Raw genomic sequence first — 15,481 nt, forward strand, 5'->3', positions numbered from 1 at the left:
GTCTGTGTGTTCAGATTAGCCCTATGGGTGGGTGGTTGGGTGGGTGGGGGTCAGAGTCACTTCATTACAGGGAAGATACATTATTATGTTGTTGAGCATGAAATTCAGTCAGAGATTTCCTCTTGGAGACAGTTGCTCTTGATGACCTAAATGAAATATGAAGGCATTGTGTGTGTGTGTGTGTGTGTGTGTGTGTGTGTGTGTGTGTGCAGGCAGTAAGACGAAGGAGTGCACTCATCCCTGCATCATTTTTTGATGGATACGTTTCCTGCCTCCTCTCGTCATGCGTTGGTTGTCACGGTGATGACGAGTGGCTTCCTTCTGCTTTTCTGGCGGGCGGTGGGATGTGACAGTCATAGGGGCAGCTGCCAGCATCCCTCTCTTCCTCCTACAGAACCCCCTCCCCACCCCGCCAACCCCGACTGCCTCTATTACTCGCGCAAATAAACTCCTCACTTTTTTTGTCTGCTTTACCAGCCCTCGCCTCGACAATCCACAGCACAGCAACTTAACCTATGAATATTACTCCTTTCACCGCCCCCCCCCCCCCCCATCTCCCTCAGCTGACCTGTGCACTGCTTCAGATTTTTAACAGCGTTGAGAACGGGAACAGCAGTGACAAGAGCCATTACAACGCTGTGCAACACAACAACAGAGGACAGACAGCACTCAACTCCAGATGGGCGCTTCCTGTGCCAGGCAGGAAATGGCACTGGGCTCCCTCACCATCATATTTCATTTTAGCAGAGAACAGAGATGATCATCACTTCATCTTCGGCACATCCATCCCCCAACGGGCGGGCTGTAAATTTATTTCAGTCTTTTTGTTCTCCTTCTCTGCGTGGATCCCACTTGTGTTGCAGTCATCATTGGCGAGAAATGCTGGGCATAAAAACTCCAGTGTGTAGAGTCAGAGCCTCCCCTGTCCCTGCTGCGGCGTCTCTCTGAGTGGAATGGAGATGATTTGATTGCAGCTGACCACACACAGATGTGCACAACTGCATGATTTGTGCACACAAACACACTCATACGCTGTACATACAAGCTTTATACACATTGTGGCAGATACACTGAATTCCAGTTTCATTATTAAAGGGACACTTCACTGAGTTTACTCATGAGGGTCACTTTGTTCATCAGGATGAGAACTACTTAGCAATAACAAATGGGGGCAGACAACAGGCATAATGAAAGACATTATTAATTTGATTTATTGGAAGTGTTAGATCCAACAATTTTGAATCTTTTGACCCATCCTAGGTACTGATAGACGTACGACTCCACCACTGAGACATTAGAACCTTGTATAGGTAAAATCCATGGCAGAGCTGCTGTATTGGATTGCATTAGATTGAACAGGTATACCTCATAAAGTGGCCGTGAGTGTCTATTCTGGGCACTTGTATACATACACATGTGCGTCTGTGTGTGTGTGTGTGTGTGAGTCTGCATCACCCCTGTGCTGTGTGGTACAGATAATGCGCTCAGTTCTGCTGTGTAGGCCCTGTGTTGAACAGATGTCGTGGATGCTGATACTGTCCCTGCGCTGAGCAGGAACAAATTACAGGCCGATACACACACACGAGAACACGCACGCTCACACAGACACACACACACACACACACAAATATAACCTTTAGATTACAGATGGCCCCTATCAGAGACTGCCGGCTGGATTTGCAAGATGTAAATACTGAGGGGGTAATCCCGTATGGGGCAGAGCGGGGTATAACATGGGGCAGAACGGGCGCCAGATGGTGGATGTGCATGTGTGTGTGTGTAAGAGGAAACGTTAAGCATGCTGAGGCACTGACATTGGGATTATAGTGGTCTGTTTTTGATGTGCCACAGATGGACCTGTAGTGTTTTGTTCTCAGTATAAAATACAGGTGGATAAAAGCTCTTGACATGAAACACAACAAATTCCTTTTCTCCTCCCTTGCGCCCACACTGAACTTTTAGTAAATGTTGTGAGTTTCCAGTATTAGTTAATAGAGGCCTGTTCTCAGACTGACGTTGAGTAGCATGTGAGCGGTAGGCTGAAAACGAGAACGTGAGCACGAAGGCGCTGACGTGTATGACGAGTCATGTAAGGCAAACAGGAAGACATAAAAAGAAGAAACACAGAGTGGGCAAAAGGGAAACCCAAGCGCAGGGAGGCGTTGTGTAATCCTTCGACTCGCAGAGGTCACAAGCCAGTCGAACGGGCGTGCTTTGATATGGTGTGCTACGCTGGGGGAACATTTTCTCCTGCACATCCCTGTTCATTTCACATCCCTCGTCCTCCCCTCCCCCCCCGTCTCTTACACCCTCTTTGTCCTTGCCATAATTTCATCTCTTTGCACGTCATTAGCAAGCCGGCGCCTAATGAATTTCTTATCTCTCTGAATTCAGTGGCTGTTGTGATAACGTTTATTGTTTTCGGTTTTACTATTCACCATGCCGGAGGTAGGGGTGTGTGTGTGTGTGTGTGTGTGTGTGTGTGTGTGTGAGAGACGTGGAGTGGGGGGAGGAAGAGAAACAGAAGTCACTGTCACTGAGACAGACATATTTTTAGACAGATAAAAAAAAGAGAGGTAGAGAAGACAGTGTCACCAGTTGGGCTGTGTGTCATGCAATATTGAACTTTAAATTGTGAACATAAATGAAAGTTTTAAAACGTGTGCGAGCTGTAGACGTGGATGGCAACACACTGGGAGGGATACAGTACATGGAGAGACGTCAAGAAGAACAGGTGGTGGCAATGACAGAATGAGGAGCGCAGGAAATGAAAAAGAGAAAAAAAAAACACAAACAAATGAGCAGCTAAACCTTTTCCAGAAGACAGAAAAAAAGACCTTCAAAGCATGAAAAAAATAAATAAAAAATACAGAAGCTGCCTATTGGAAACTGATACAGCGAGAGATGATTAAACAAGGAGAGAAAAAAGGATGGGAGGCAGATCGAAGGACAGAGCGGTGGCAGATGGGAATGTTCTGGTCTGTTACTAATGTTCCTCAGAAGAATTAAAGTCTAGGAAGAAGTTAGTACACCCACACTGGCACATACACACACATGCACGCTGTCAGCTCAGTATCAGTGTTAGTGAGGGGCCCTGGTAAACATCAGCAATCCCCTACTGCCTTTCTTGGCAGTAGTTAGTGACTTAGTGACCCATGCAACTCCTCACACACCGGCATCAGCCCCTGTAGTAGCGCATGGTCGATCCAAAGTGTCACCTCGCTAAATACGGACACACACACACACACACAAACACACACTTTACACACACTGCTTGCTGTAAGTGTTAAGTACATTCAACTGACACCTTTCCTGATAACAGAATGAATGTGGGGTGTGATGTGAAGAGGAAGGAGGGAGGGAGGGGACCGAGTGAGAGTAAAGTGGAAAGGGAGACTGGATGGAGAACTAATAGCATCTGTGTCATATTGTCAGCATTAGTGTAATGTGGTGTCAAAACAAGGCCCCAGCTGAATTAGAGCAAGTGAATTGTATAGAACTGCATTCGAATAAACAATGAGCAGAGTTGTTTTGTGCTATTGTGGCTCCGGACATTAGTATTAAACATTAGCTGGTCAAGGATTTTATTGAAATTCATTGGATATTATAAATATTTTAGGAAGAAAGTATCAGAAAACCACCCTGGCCTAATATAAAAAAAAACATATATATATATGGAATAATGTTAGAAAAGGACAATGACTGTAAGATCTATAGCATCATCCCCAGTGATGGGGTAAACCACATCTCTTGACTGAGATGAAACATAAAGTTAAGGGATTTGGTTCCTTACTGGCTTTGAGTGATTTAAAGCTTTCCTAAATCGCCCTTATCCTCCTGGGACTTTGTGCAAGTACTCTTTTTTTTTTTTATACTTATTCTCAAGGGTTGTTATAGCATAATGTTTGTACGTACTGCCACAAAAGTTCAGTACATCCACACACAGCCTTTGGAAATAGTGCAGCATCAGCTCTGTGAAAGCAAACGCATTAGCCTCTGAAATACCTTAGACGCGCGGTGATGTTACACACTAAATTATTCTCTAATAAACAGCCCTGCAAGGGTCAGGGCATGCGTTGCCAGTGCTTTATTTAGAGAGTCACACACATTAGCCTCCTCTGCGATCTGACCTCTTTGAAGGGAAGAAAGGAGGAAAAAACAGAACATAACTTCTAGATCGATTAGTTGAAGGACAACAAGCGCCTACATCTCCCCTGATGTGAAGATCAGGAAGATTTAATCTGTGTGTTTAAATGATTTTAGCCTAAGTTAAAATGATAAGGAAACAGGAGGAACTCTCTGGAGACATTCATTTAGGCTTTTATGTTTTCATCTGATGCCAGAATTTCCACTTTTAAGCTGTTTAACTGCGAAAGTTAAGGCAGCTCTTGGGCCTGTAATGAGCACTTTATCACTTTCTCTCTCATTGTGCATATGTATGTGTTTCAATCAACTATCAGAACACATAAGTTGTCAGTCAACCTTTATAAAATCCTCAGTTTTACAATTAGTTCGCCAAATGATTCTTTTCAGTTGCTCTCGTGCAGGAGGAGCCTACATCTCCTGTTGTACACCAGCTGCTCAGGCTGCCGTTGTACACGTTACACTGAGTCTACACAAGGACCCAGAAGCTTCATTACACTCCCAGTCTCATCACAGTACACCCAGCCAGAAACCAGCCACCGTGTTGTTTAGCGGTGCAGCGCTTGCCAACTGTCCACATGTCCTGGGCACGGCAAAAGTGGGCACTGCCTGCGGAGAGACGCTTTACTGCCTCACCAGCGACATCAGTTGCACAATTCTGTCAGCTGCCCCCACACATATGCTGCCCTGTTTCCATTGTTGGGTGTAGACGGGTGAAAAAAGAGGAGATAGAACCAAGACATGGATGGGGAGAAAGCGACAGAAAGACATAAGCAACACAGGTCAGGTTGAAAGACAGTGATGAGAGATGGCTAAACAATGAAAGAGCGAGAGATGGGAGAGACAGAGATGGAAAACTAGAGTGGCAAGAATTGAGTAATTGAGGAAAATAGAGAGACAAGAGTTGAGAGGGTGTGAAATGCGAGAAGAGAGTTTAATTTGTTTTTCAGCACTGTCGTGCCTTCACACAAATGTGTTTACCAGCCCCTACTTTGCCATTAGTGACACTCGGGTGCTCCTGTAGAAGAAACCAAATAGGTTCATAAGGGCCTCATGTATCCTCCAAATGTTCCCATAGCTCTCCGTCTGTTGGACTGTGTCCGTCCATATGTCTCTTCTCCTCTGCTCATTCATTCCGCTCTCTGTTTCCCTGCGCTCTCTTTCTTTCTCGTGCTGCTGTCTGCTCCCTACTTGTGTTTGCTCTTTCTCCAGGTTCGGACCACCGAAAGAAAGTTGACCCAGAAGTGCCACAGTGCAGTGAAGGGTGGAGGGGCGGAGAGGAAGCAGGCAAAATACAGAGTTGTGACCCATTTTAGAGACCGCCTTGTTTGACAGATTTGGCCTTTGAAAGTGCCAAATGAGACTGCAGAGGATTCATAAGTTTTATAGTTTCCTGCTAAGAAATTAAAACTAGTTAATGTCAATGAATTAATCAAAGTGCCGACCAGACAGAAGCTCTGGGACCCAGGAGGTCAGGGGGGTCCTGAAGATGCAAAATAATAAAAAGAAAAGCAAACACACCACAAACAGATGCTAAACAAATAAAATATTAAAAATGACTAAAATAGGACACAAAACAATTAAATATTGATGCAAAACAAGCACAGGGATGCAAAATAAAAGAGACGCAAAACAATAGAGGAGTCTGTTTCAATCTGTGGCTAAATGTGTGCAGTTCCGTCAGAAGCTGCTTTGTGATTTGCTCATTCAGTTTGTTCCAGTGCAGCTCGAACAGGCTCGTCTCCATAAATGCCAAACAAAATATCAAGTTTTAGCGGTTTGTCATGTATTACGTGTGAGTTGAAATGCAGACTTGTAGGGAGGAGGCTTCTGAGATGAGACGAATCACGGTAGGAAAAGAAAGACCTACTGACACGTCTGTGAGGTGAAATATTTACTGTACAATGCATATCAAACAGTTTTTCCCCATTAAATTCCTGAACTGCTCACAAACAGTATCTCCTATCAAAAAGAACTCTTAGTCACCTTCACATTACTTCTGACTTAATGGCACTTTTGTCTTTCAACCTGGCTGCTTTTATCTCCTTCCTGTGCATAATAGCCAGCGTATCCATTTTGCTTCCAATCTCTTCAGGCCCTGTATTCTGCCTTCAAGGGCTGCTAAAGGGCAAACTCATTCAAGAGCAGATCCTGCAGACAGAATCCCTCCCATCTTGGCTTCCTCAAGGCACTGACATTATGTAAAGATAAATCTAAAATATAAATAGTAAAGTAAAATAAATCAGCTAAATGACAAGTTTACAAAAGTTTGAGAACACAAAACCTACACTGACTAACAACATGATACAAGTTCTGCTTTGACGTACTGTATTGGTAATAATGATAAATTAATTTGAGCCTTAAAAAATGTTTTCCAATGTGGCATTATAGGTTATCCCACCATTCTCCACCACCTGCCAGAAGCAGCCTGGAGGTGAAAGGTATGCTGCTGCTAAACTCTTCAAATGTGCTAACTTCCACTTCTGCTCTGGTGCCAGACCTGTCACAGAGCACCAAAGAGCAAAATGGAAAATACGCTTTGTTAATATTTTATCAGCTCAAACTGTTACAGTGACAGCTACAGGTAAGCGAATCGAATCCAGGGGTCAATGCATTGAAGGGAATTGAGCCAAAGTGTGTGGGATCTTTTTTTAAGGGAACATTAAGTCTTAAGAGGTGGTAAAAAAATAATGGAAGATAGAAAGAAATACAAAGAAGAGCATGAGAAGAAAGGTGTAAAAATAGCAGAGGAAAACAATAATCTGTCCTGTGGGTGTATGTTGTCATTTTTACCTCTGTATACATGAGTCAGACTGTGTAAGTCCATGAAGTCAGGTGCCTGTGTGTGTGTGTGTGTGTCTGTTTGTCTGTGTGTGTCTTGGGAGCAGCTTCTGAATGGGAGGATTTAGGAGGGAAAAGTTGGAGCAGAAAGCTGCTGGAGGTAATCTTGCGGCCTGCAGCTGATAACAGCTTTCCACCTGGAGCCTCTTAACAAACGCCTGGACCACCATCAATCAACCAAATGTCCTTCAGAGAGAGAGAGAGAGAGAGAGAGGAAGTGGTTGAAGTTTAGAGAAGAGTGGTGAAGTAATGCACGGTTGGGACCACGTCATTCTTCCGAACTGCGCACAAGCACATTTAATGATGGAAACGTGTATAATACTTTACATATTTAAAAATGGTGAACTTTAGTTCTGCAGTACCTCTACAGAGCCAAAAGGGCACGCCAATGATTTTACATGACAAAATCAAATAGTTACAGGAAGCAGCCTACTACACAGCACGTGAAAGGTCATCCGTGGAACTCAAGGGAGCGTCTTCAAGTCTGAGAAAAATACTTAAGTGACATCTCAAGAGTGCTTCAGCCCGGGTAAGACAATTAAGGCTTCAAAAAAGCGCTCTCCAAACCAGACAGACTCATAATCACTCCAGCTTTTTCCGTGAAAATTCACATTCTGACACTTTTGAAACAGCTGCAGCATCATCAGTGCCTTTTAGGAGAGACTACTATGCCCATTTTCACTTTTCACGTCTTGCTAAGAGCAGACGTCTGTTGCTTTTTGCCCTGGATGTTCTTGGAAGATACTTGATAACAAACAGACAGATTTTATGTGCACTATGTTTTGTTTGGAACACTGGAAGTGCATGCAGAGCAATCTTAAACTCCACCGCCAGAGTTCATTTGGATGCATGTGGTGACACATCTGATGGTCTAACTTGTGTGTGTGCGAGCTTGTGTGTGTCTGTCCACATCTGTCCGTCTGTATGGGCCTGGCCTAATGGGCCTTCAGCCCTTGCATTGCTGACAGAAAATCAATGACCCACTCGGTAGGTCCAATACCGCTCCCACCGTGCATCGAGAGTGAGAGAGATGAAGGCTGGTGGACGATTGACCCACTGTAAACACTATGGATTCATGTCTGTGGCTTATGACGGAGTTGTCACACATCTCCTTTCAGTGAATCTTGATTTCCATTGTGTGCTCTAGTATTCCTAGGTGCTTATTCTCGAACACAACCTTGTGGACTCAGACAGCCCACAGATTACTACACCAGATGCATGATGCCATTTCTCAGAAGCATTAGGTTGGAGTCCACAAAGGGGCCAGGTCAGTCGGATTACTCATAACTTAAGAGCATCATTAGCGAAGAAGAACAGCACAGACAGACCATATAACAGAGGAAAATGGAGATAAACAGAATTTAGCTGTACAAGTGCAGATTGTGTATGGTCTCATGATGCGTTCTGGCAGTCAAACGCAGTTCTGTTGGAATCTGAGACAAGGAATGTGGGGGCTGTGTGAAAATCTGCTGTGAAGGTGCGAGGACTCAAAGTTAAATTTGAATTTTAAGATAAGAAGATTTTTTACTTTAATTATGCCTGTGGGGGAATTGGTTTGGTGCAGTAACAGTACAGTAAAAGTAAAATGATTCAGCAGCGAAAGCAGTTAAACAGAACATTTAGGCTGAGCGATAATTCAGCAGAGAAACTCTCAGCTGTTTTATGAAAAACTCATGTATTTACTATATTTTTCATTCAAAACAGACAGCAGATGTGTTTTACAACATGTTTACGTGAACTAAACATTTATGAAAATGTGATAATAATATGTAATAATAATTACGCCAAAAAGAAAAGGGGACGGTTGACAATACAATTCCATGGCAACTGGGCAAAAAACATATACAATATACATGTTCATGTGACAAAAGACTTTAGCAACCGTGGAAATTTAAACTAGTGTGTGTGGGGAACGAAAGAGGAAGCAGTGCAGTTACAGAGCAACACTCTCTCCTGACAGTTATCGTCATATACAACTAAACTACAACTGTGATTGCATTTTTGTCGTGAATGTAACTATCATGTGTGGTGAAACATGTTTTTTTAATGATTAACGAAGCGCTGCACTCATCAACAGCAAGTGAGCAACTGGGAAGTGGTTGAGATGGACGGCTGGCAACTGTGCAGAGCAGACAAGCCGCAGACCTGAGTTTCAGATGAAATAATGAGGTTAGGTTTAGCAAGAGCATTACTAAGGTTGGGGTGAGTTAAAGACTGCGTATGTGTGAAGTGACTGTTACTTTTTTGGCTATTACCTCAGCCCACAGTCTGTCATATCAAACAGTCCACTCAGAAAAGACAGTTTTGATTCTGACACATCACTGTTTGTTTCCTCGTGACAGTCAGTGCTGGTTTCTTCATCAATCCGATCATCCAACCGTCCACAGTGAAGCAAGTAAGTGTATATCTCCTTTACTTTTGCAGTGTGATTATTAAAGTGCACTCTCGTACAGAGTTGTTGTTTTGACAGAAAAGTTCTTTAGAACCAACTGGATGAGAGCACAATGAAATGTAACCGAGCACGATGGGATGGAGCGAATGAAAAGTCGAACGGGGGCCACGTCGGAGGTCAGTGGACACCCTCTGCTAGCGCTGTCTCTCACTGTGGATTTCCCTGCAAAATGCTGGATCACATTGTAATCTCTGTTTAATACACAAATCCCCAACCTCAATCCAATCAAACCTAATACCCCCGCTGGGCCAAGCAGGATAGGGCCCACCCACTCTCCATCCGTCACATTGTCTCATTGAACGCCAACGTCGCTCCACATTACTCGGTGCTGGAATCTCCTCGTGAACTGGTGTTAAGTGTTGGGTAGTAGAGAGTGCTCAGGATGCTTCTGCTGAAATGGTTCGCTCTTGAACGTAACTTCTCTTTATTGAGGTGTTTGGATGAGGTGGGTGTGAGCCGGCCCCCCCGATCAGAAGGTAATTATACACGTGCTCTAAAAGAAAACATGTAATCTTTAAATAACACACACACACACACACACACACAGAAAAGAAGATGACAAGCAACACAGACAGAGATTGTGTGTGTGTGTGTGTGTGTGTGTGTGTGTGTGTGTAAGTGTGTATCTGTGTGCATGTAATGCCCAGTCGGTGGTGTTTAATGCTGTCCCAGAGAGTTTTAATCCAGATTATCAGGAGTATAAAGTCACTGAGTCTCCCTCTCAGCTTGGCCTATCCTACCGCTTAGTGCACACACACACACACACACACACACACTCTATCCCTTTTTCAATCCTTCTCTCTCTCTCTCTCTCTCACACACACACACCATACACACACACACACACACACACACACACAGAGGGAGTCCCTTTTTTTGCAGCCTCCTCTAGGGGTCGCTGTGTATCCAGACAGGAAGCACCGTCCACTTTGTGTGTGTTTTCACAGCAGACAGACACAGTCGCCTCACGAATGCAGCTCACCCTGCTGCGTAAAAGAGCTCGGATCAGCTACACTCAGCTTGACCTATTTCAACGCATTCACAACGTTATTGTCGCCTAATTTGACATTTATTTGATGTCTTCACCTCGGGGATCTTTCTTTGTCTTGCACAGTATGAACATCCTCTGATAAAACAATCAGAACCAGCATCCACAGGTATTGTAACACTGCACGTGTTCAACAGCCATTTTGGACAAAATCACGAGGAGGAGTTTCCATCCACCTTCGAGACAGCTGCTCCATCATTTACATACGGTGGTGTGATCTGCATATCGCCCAGTTGGTCTGGATAATTTCAGCATGTTTAATCTGATGGTGGAAATTGATGCCTGCAGCAGGGTAGTCTGATCTGTATATGTTTCCTCATATTCGCTCACACGTCTCAGTGACAGGCAGTCTGATTGGATCACAACAAGTCATTTTCCACTCAAATAGACATCAAATGAAATGTCTCAGCTACATGCAGTGGTGCTGTCTGGTCAGAATCCAGGAGGCGTGGCGGCCTTTTCCCCTGTTTTGCTCTACCTCTATATTTATACCACCTCTTTTCATTGTTTCATTCTCTGTTCTTCTTCCTCGTTTAAACTCTAATTTTGCTTTCCATTGCACTGCCTCTCCCTCTTTGGCATTCTCCCTGCATGCATGTTTCCCGGTGCTCTGTAAATTAGGCTGAAAATGGAAGATTAACCTCTGGAGATGAGAAGCTTCCTTAATGCGCTCTGTTCCTCTCACTCCTGTTCTCTTTTCAGCAAACCGCTGCATTACAATATTATTTAATGGGAGCACCTAATTGGAAACAGCTGGAAAGCACACAAACTGGGTGGCCGAAGCCTTTACCAGGCTGTGAGATTCAAACACGGCGGATTATGCTCATTAAGAGTCTGCGGTATGGAAGTCATTTTGTGTGAACACATACACGTGTGTTTTGTAATGGAGAATAGCCGTGTTTTCAGTGGGAGTGAGATCTATTGTAGACGTCCCTGTAGCTGCATGAGTGTGTTTCTGGAAGTTTGCATGTGCACCAGTCATCGATTCCCAATTGAAATATTTCTTTATGTCAATTATTAATAAGATAAATGTTTATACACTGGAGCGAAAGCCATGCACTGTGCTTTATTATCCTTATGCCTTTATTTCATGGTTCACCCACATTTGTAGAAGGCCGAAACAAAGCGTTGCTAGCATACTGTACAAGCATCACTACAGTTTCCACTGACACCAAAATGAGTAAATACAGAGTGTCCGTGCTCTTTGTATTAGTTACAGAGCAAGTGTTTTTAACAGCTGTAGGTGGCCTCAGTGTGAACATCGCTACAATAGTGTTGCAATCTCCATAAATTAGAGATTTGTTTTTTTTTATTGTACTGTGCAGCCTGGACAACTGAAAAGAACTGTGATCAGTGTTTTATAACTTCACGCAGCAGAATTATTATATTATCTTTTGAGTGTTTTTTGATGCAAAGCATGGCTCTGTGCGTGGTCAGAGAGCAGTGGTCCACCACTTTGGTCCTGACTGAAATAGCTCACCAAATTTTCTACATCAGTCAGACAGCAGTGGTGCCCAGAAGCTAAATCCTATCAGTTTCTATGATCCCCTTATCTAGCGAGGCTTTTGTTTTAAGTGAAACATCTCCACAACTATTGGATGGATTGCCACAAAATTGGGTGCAGCTGTTCGTGACTCCCGAACGATGAATCCTGATGGGTGAGGTTCACATTTGGGTCTTTAACTGAGTGAATTCTGTTTTGCACAGAATGCCCCACATGGACATTTGCGTCCCCCTGTCTGAACGAATTGATTCCTCAAACGCTATGGCGCCATCATCAGGTCAGAATTTAACTTGAGCTAATTTCTTGTTTATCGCCAAATACCTGCAGAACTAAAGGCGTTCCCATACACGTTTGTGCTGAATGCTAATCAGCAAGTTGGCATGACAAACTAAGATGCTGAAAATAAAAGCTGTCACGTAATTTTTCAGTCTGTTAGCATGCTGACAACAGAATTTAGCACAAAACACTGGTGTGTGACACCACAGAACTGTTAGTGTGACTACAGACTCTTAATCGCTGTTTCAGTTTTGAGTTCTTTTCATTGCATTTTGTCTTTATTATTAGACAGTTGACTGTAGAGCCTGGCAGGAAACCAATCAAGGATATCGCAATTAACGTCCTAACAAAGTGGGTACAGGTGCTGTCATTGAGTCTTTGGGTTTTGCTGAATCTTTACCATATATGTGTGTACAGTATGTCATTATGTGTAATGGTTGGGGGGGGTTACTATTATTTAAATGAAATACTTAAAATTAAGTCTACTGTAGTTCTCATTGTCAAATATAACTGCAGAAGCAAACCTTTGAGTATCAGCACACAAACATCCACACACCTCCACACACACACACACACACACACACACTGCTCTCAGGTTATTACGGGCTGTCATTGTTTAATTCTTGCTCATTAAATGCTCCAGACAATGACAAAGCGCCTCAGTCTCTGACAGCCTCTTTGTTAACCCTCTCCCTCTTATCTATTTACGCCTCCTATTCTCGCCCCTCTCTACTCCGCTTTGTGTCTATTGTGTGACACTCAAGGACGATTTGACGGCATCCCGAACCGCCACTTAAACATCCCTATTCATCTCCAACCAAAAACCTGCGAGAGAGTGCGAAATACCAACTCGAACTGTCAAGAGAACAATTTGCAAAAGCCTTGGAATGTCAGATACCACTTGCCACTTACTGGTAATATAAAACTTGCACTGAGTGAGACGGTGCTGATAGCATTGGCTGCTGCGTCGCTGGTGTTATAAGATGTCACGACCTTGTGTCCTTGAGCGGAGCATTTTAAAACCATCAGTCTGTTTGACCTTTATTCATGACTCAAGCTCATCATACGCTCACATTCTCCCTATTTCTTTCACTCTCTCCAGACCTGCCCTGGCAATGATTGACACAAAGAATGTTGGGAGTCTACATACATGTGTGTGAGGTAAAAAAAAAAAAAAAAAACGGAGAAAGATGAAGAGACACGGAGAGGCTGTCCCCGAGAGCATTCGCTTAAGAACTGGTGCCACCTGAGAGCAACAGAGCACAGAATAGTGAAGATGAGAGAAAATGAAGAGACAAAAGCACTTCCCTGGTGTAATTATGCTTTCATTTCATGGCCAAGTATCCACATGATGTGCTCTGCATGCAGAGAAACTCATTAGAGTTATTGCGCATCAAGAAATATAACTGGCATCTGCCTGTAGAGAGCGTGGGGGTATGTAAAGAAAGAGTGCAATGGCAAAAAGCAGGAGTCAAATGGCAACAAATAACTTGTAAAAGATGAGGGAGGTTATGAGAGTGGAACAAAGTTTGGTTTCCCTAAAACATGAAAGACTTTCTTCCTGTGCCTGCATTTCTTCTTTATTTGCTTTGGAACCAATAAAACTGATATTTATGTGATGATCATCATGATTTCATTTCCTAAGTGCTTTGTTTCATGCCAGTAACTGTTTTTTCTTTGAAGGAGAGACTTCCTTTGTGCTTTCTGGAATTAAATATCTCCTTTTTGGATCAGAGGAACCACTCCTGTGATGATCATGTAAGAAGAACAGCACAGCAAACAACAAACCTTCTCAAGGTTTTACCGCAAATACAAACAAAGCTCAGCGCGGCTCTGAAGAACTTAAAGTACTTCAGTGCAAAACTCCCCCCGCGTCCCTTCTGCTAGTAAAGCAGCAGCATCCTGATGCTTGGATCAATGCTGCAACAAATAACTGTAATGTGTCTGACTGTGAGCGCTGCCCTGCCCTACCTGATGCACTGTAAAGGAGGAACGGGATGCTAATGTAGTTAAATCTGCACAGTCATTATTGCAGCGGGGACTCGTGTCATTAACAGCCTCCTGCTAATGTGATGCTCCACATTATGTGTGCTTACGTGTGTTTGTGTGTGCTCACCAGTTTCTGTGTGTCATGTCGGTGTGAGACATGAAGAGTGATAGAAATATGATTTGTGTTTGTGAATAGATACACCTCATCATGGTAGGAGAAAGTACTATTAATATTTTGTATATGTATGATATGTATTGTATTGTATATTAATTTAATTAAAACCCTCAGTGGCTTCTTTGCTACTACTAATACTACTGTTACCACTACCACTAGTACTAATGCACACACAGACACACAGACACACATACACTTACACACACACCTCCCTCACCAGTGTCTGCGAATCCAGCAATTAATGGGGCGGTAAATGAGATTGTTACTGATGTGTGGTAGCGAGGTGAGCGAAGGTGTGGAGGTGATGGAGGGAGACAGGAGGAAGACAGAGGAGAGCCGGAGGAAGGCAAACGCCGTGAAGATGTTGTGATGCAAATTAGAAACTTTTGCATGATTTAAATATAGGTTAAAGTCCAGGAAATAGATGTTTATGTAACTTTCTTATCCCTGCAAAACAGGTGTGAAGCTAAAATACTTGCAGAGAGCAGCAACATTAGAGCTTCAGCAGCGGAAAGCATTTATTTGCATCAGCTCTACGAGGTCAAATATTTTTAACATTTATTCTGGAGCAACGAACAACAAGCGTGGTAAAGTAATTCTTGCCAATGATTTTAAAGATTTAAGTAAAAATCCCCACTCTGTGGCATTACATAAACAACTTAGAGAGGAAGCGCTGGAATCTACTTTCTTGCTGAATCCACTTTCTCTCAGCTGCTGAATTCTGCTTCGGTTAGTGATTTCCAGCATTTCCTGAAATGCCTTTTGACAAACCCCAGAGAAAAGGGGTGCACTTGTTGGTTCTGCATGTAGAGGCAGAAAGAGATGTGGCGGCAAGAGCAAGAACACGAGGTTTTTCCACTGAAGAAAAAAAAATCAATTTTCAAATCTCTTCAGCTCAAAATGGAACGCGTATTGCGGTGCCACTGTATTATGGTCTAATTTTGTATTGTCAGTGGGGAATTCAGGGTCGTCTGTAATGGATGTTTTCTTGTACGACATGTAAAACAGCAAACAGGGCTTTCGCTTTCAGAAACGCACATTAACCAGTGATGT

The 15,481-nt window shown here is 43.3% G+C and overlaps 1 long non-coding RNA gene across 1 annotated transcript; it reads left to right on the plus strand.

Annotated features, from left to right (window-relative positions):
• Nucleotides 1-9,153: 9,153 nt before the first annotated feature.
• On the plus strand, nucleotides 9,154-13,486 carry LOC113148542. The gene is made up of 3 exons (XR_003297445.1): nucleotides 9,154-9,186; nucleotides 9,327-9,379; nucleotides 13,367-13,486. It is a non-coding gene; the product is annotated as an uncharacterized LOC113148542 (long non-coding RNA).
• Nucleotides 13,487-15,481: the final 1,995 nt, after the last annotated feature.

Source organism: Anabas testudineus, chromosome 22 (genome assembly GCF_900324465.2).
Source record: "Anabas testudineus chromosome 22, fAnaTes1.2, whole genome shotgun sequence".
NCBI classification, from domain to species: domain Eukaryota; kingdom Metazoa; phylum Chordata; class Actinopteri; order Anabantiformes; family Anabantidae; genus Anabas; species Anabas testudineus.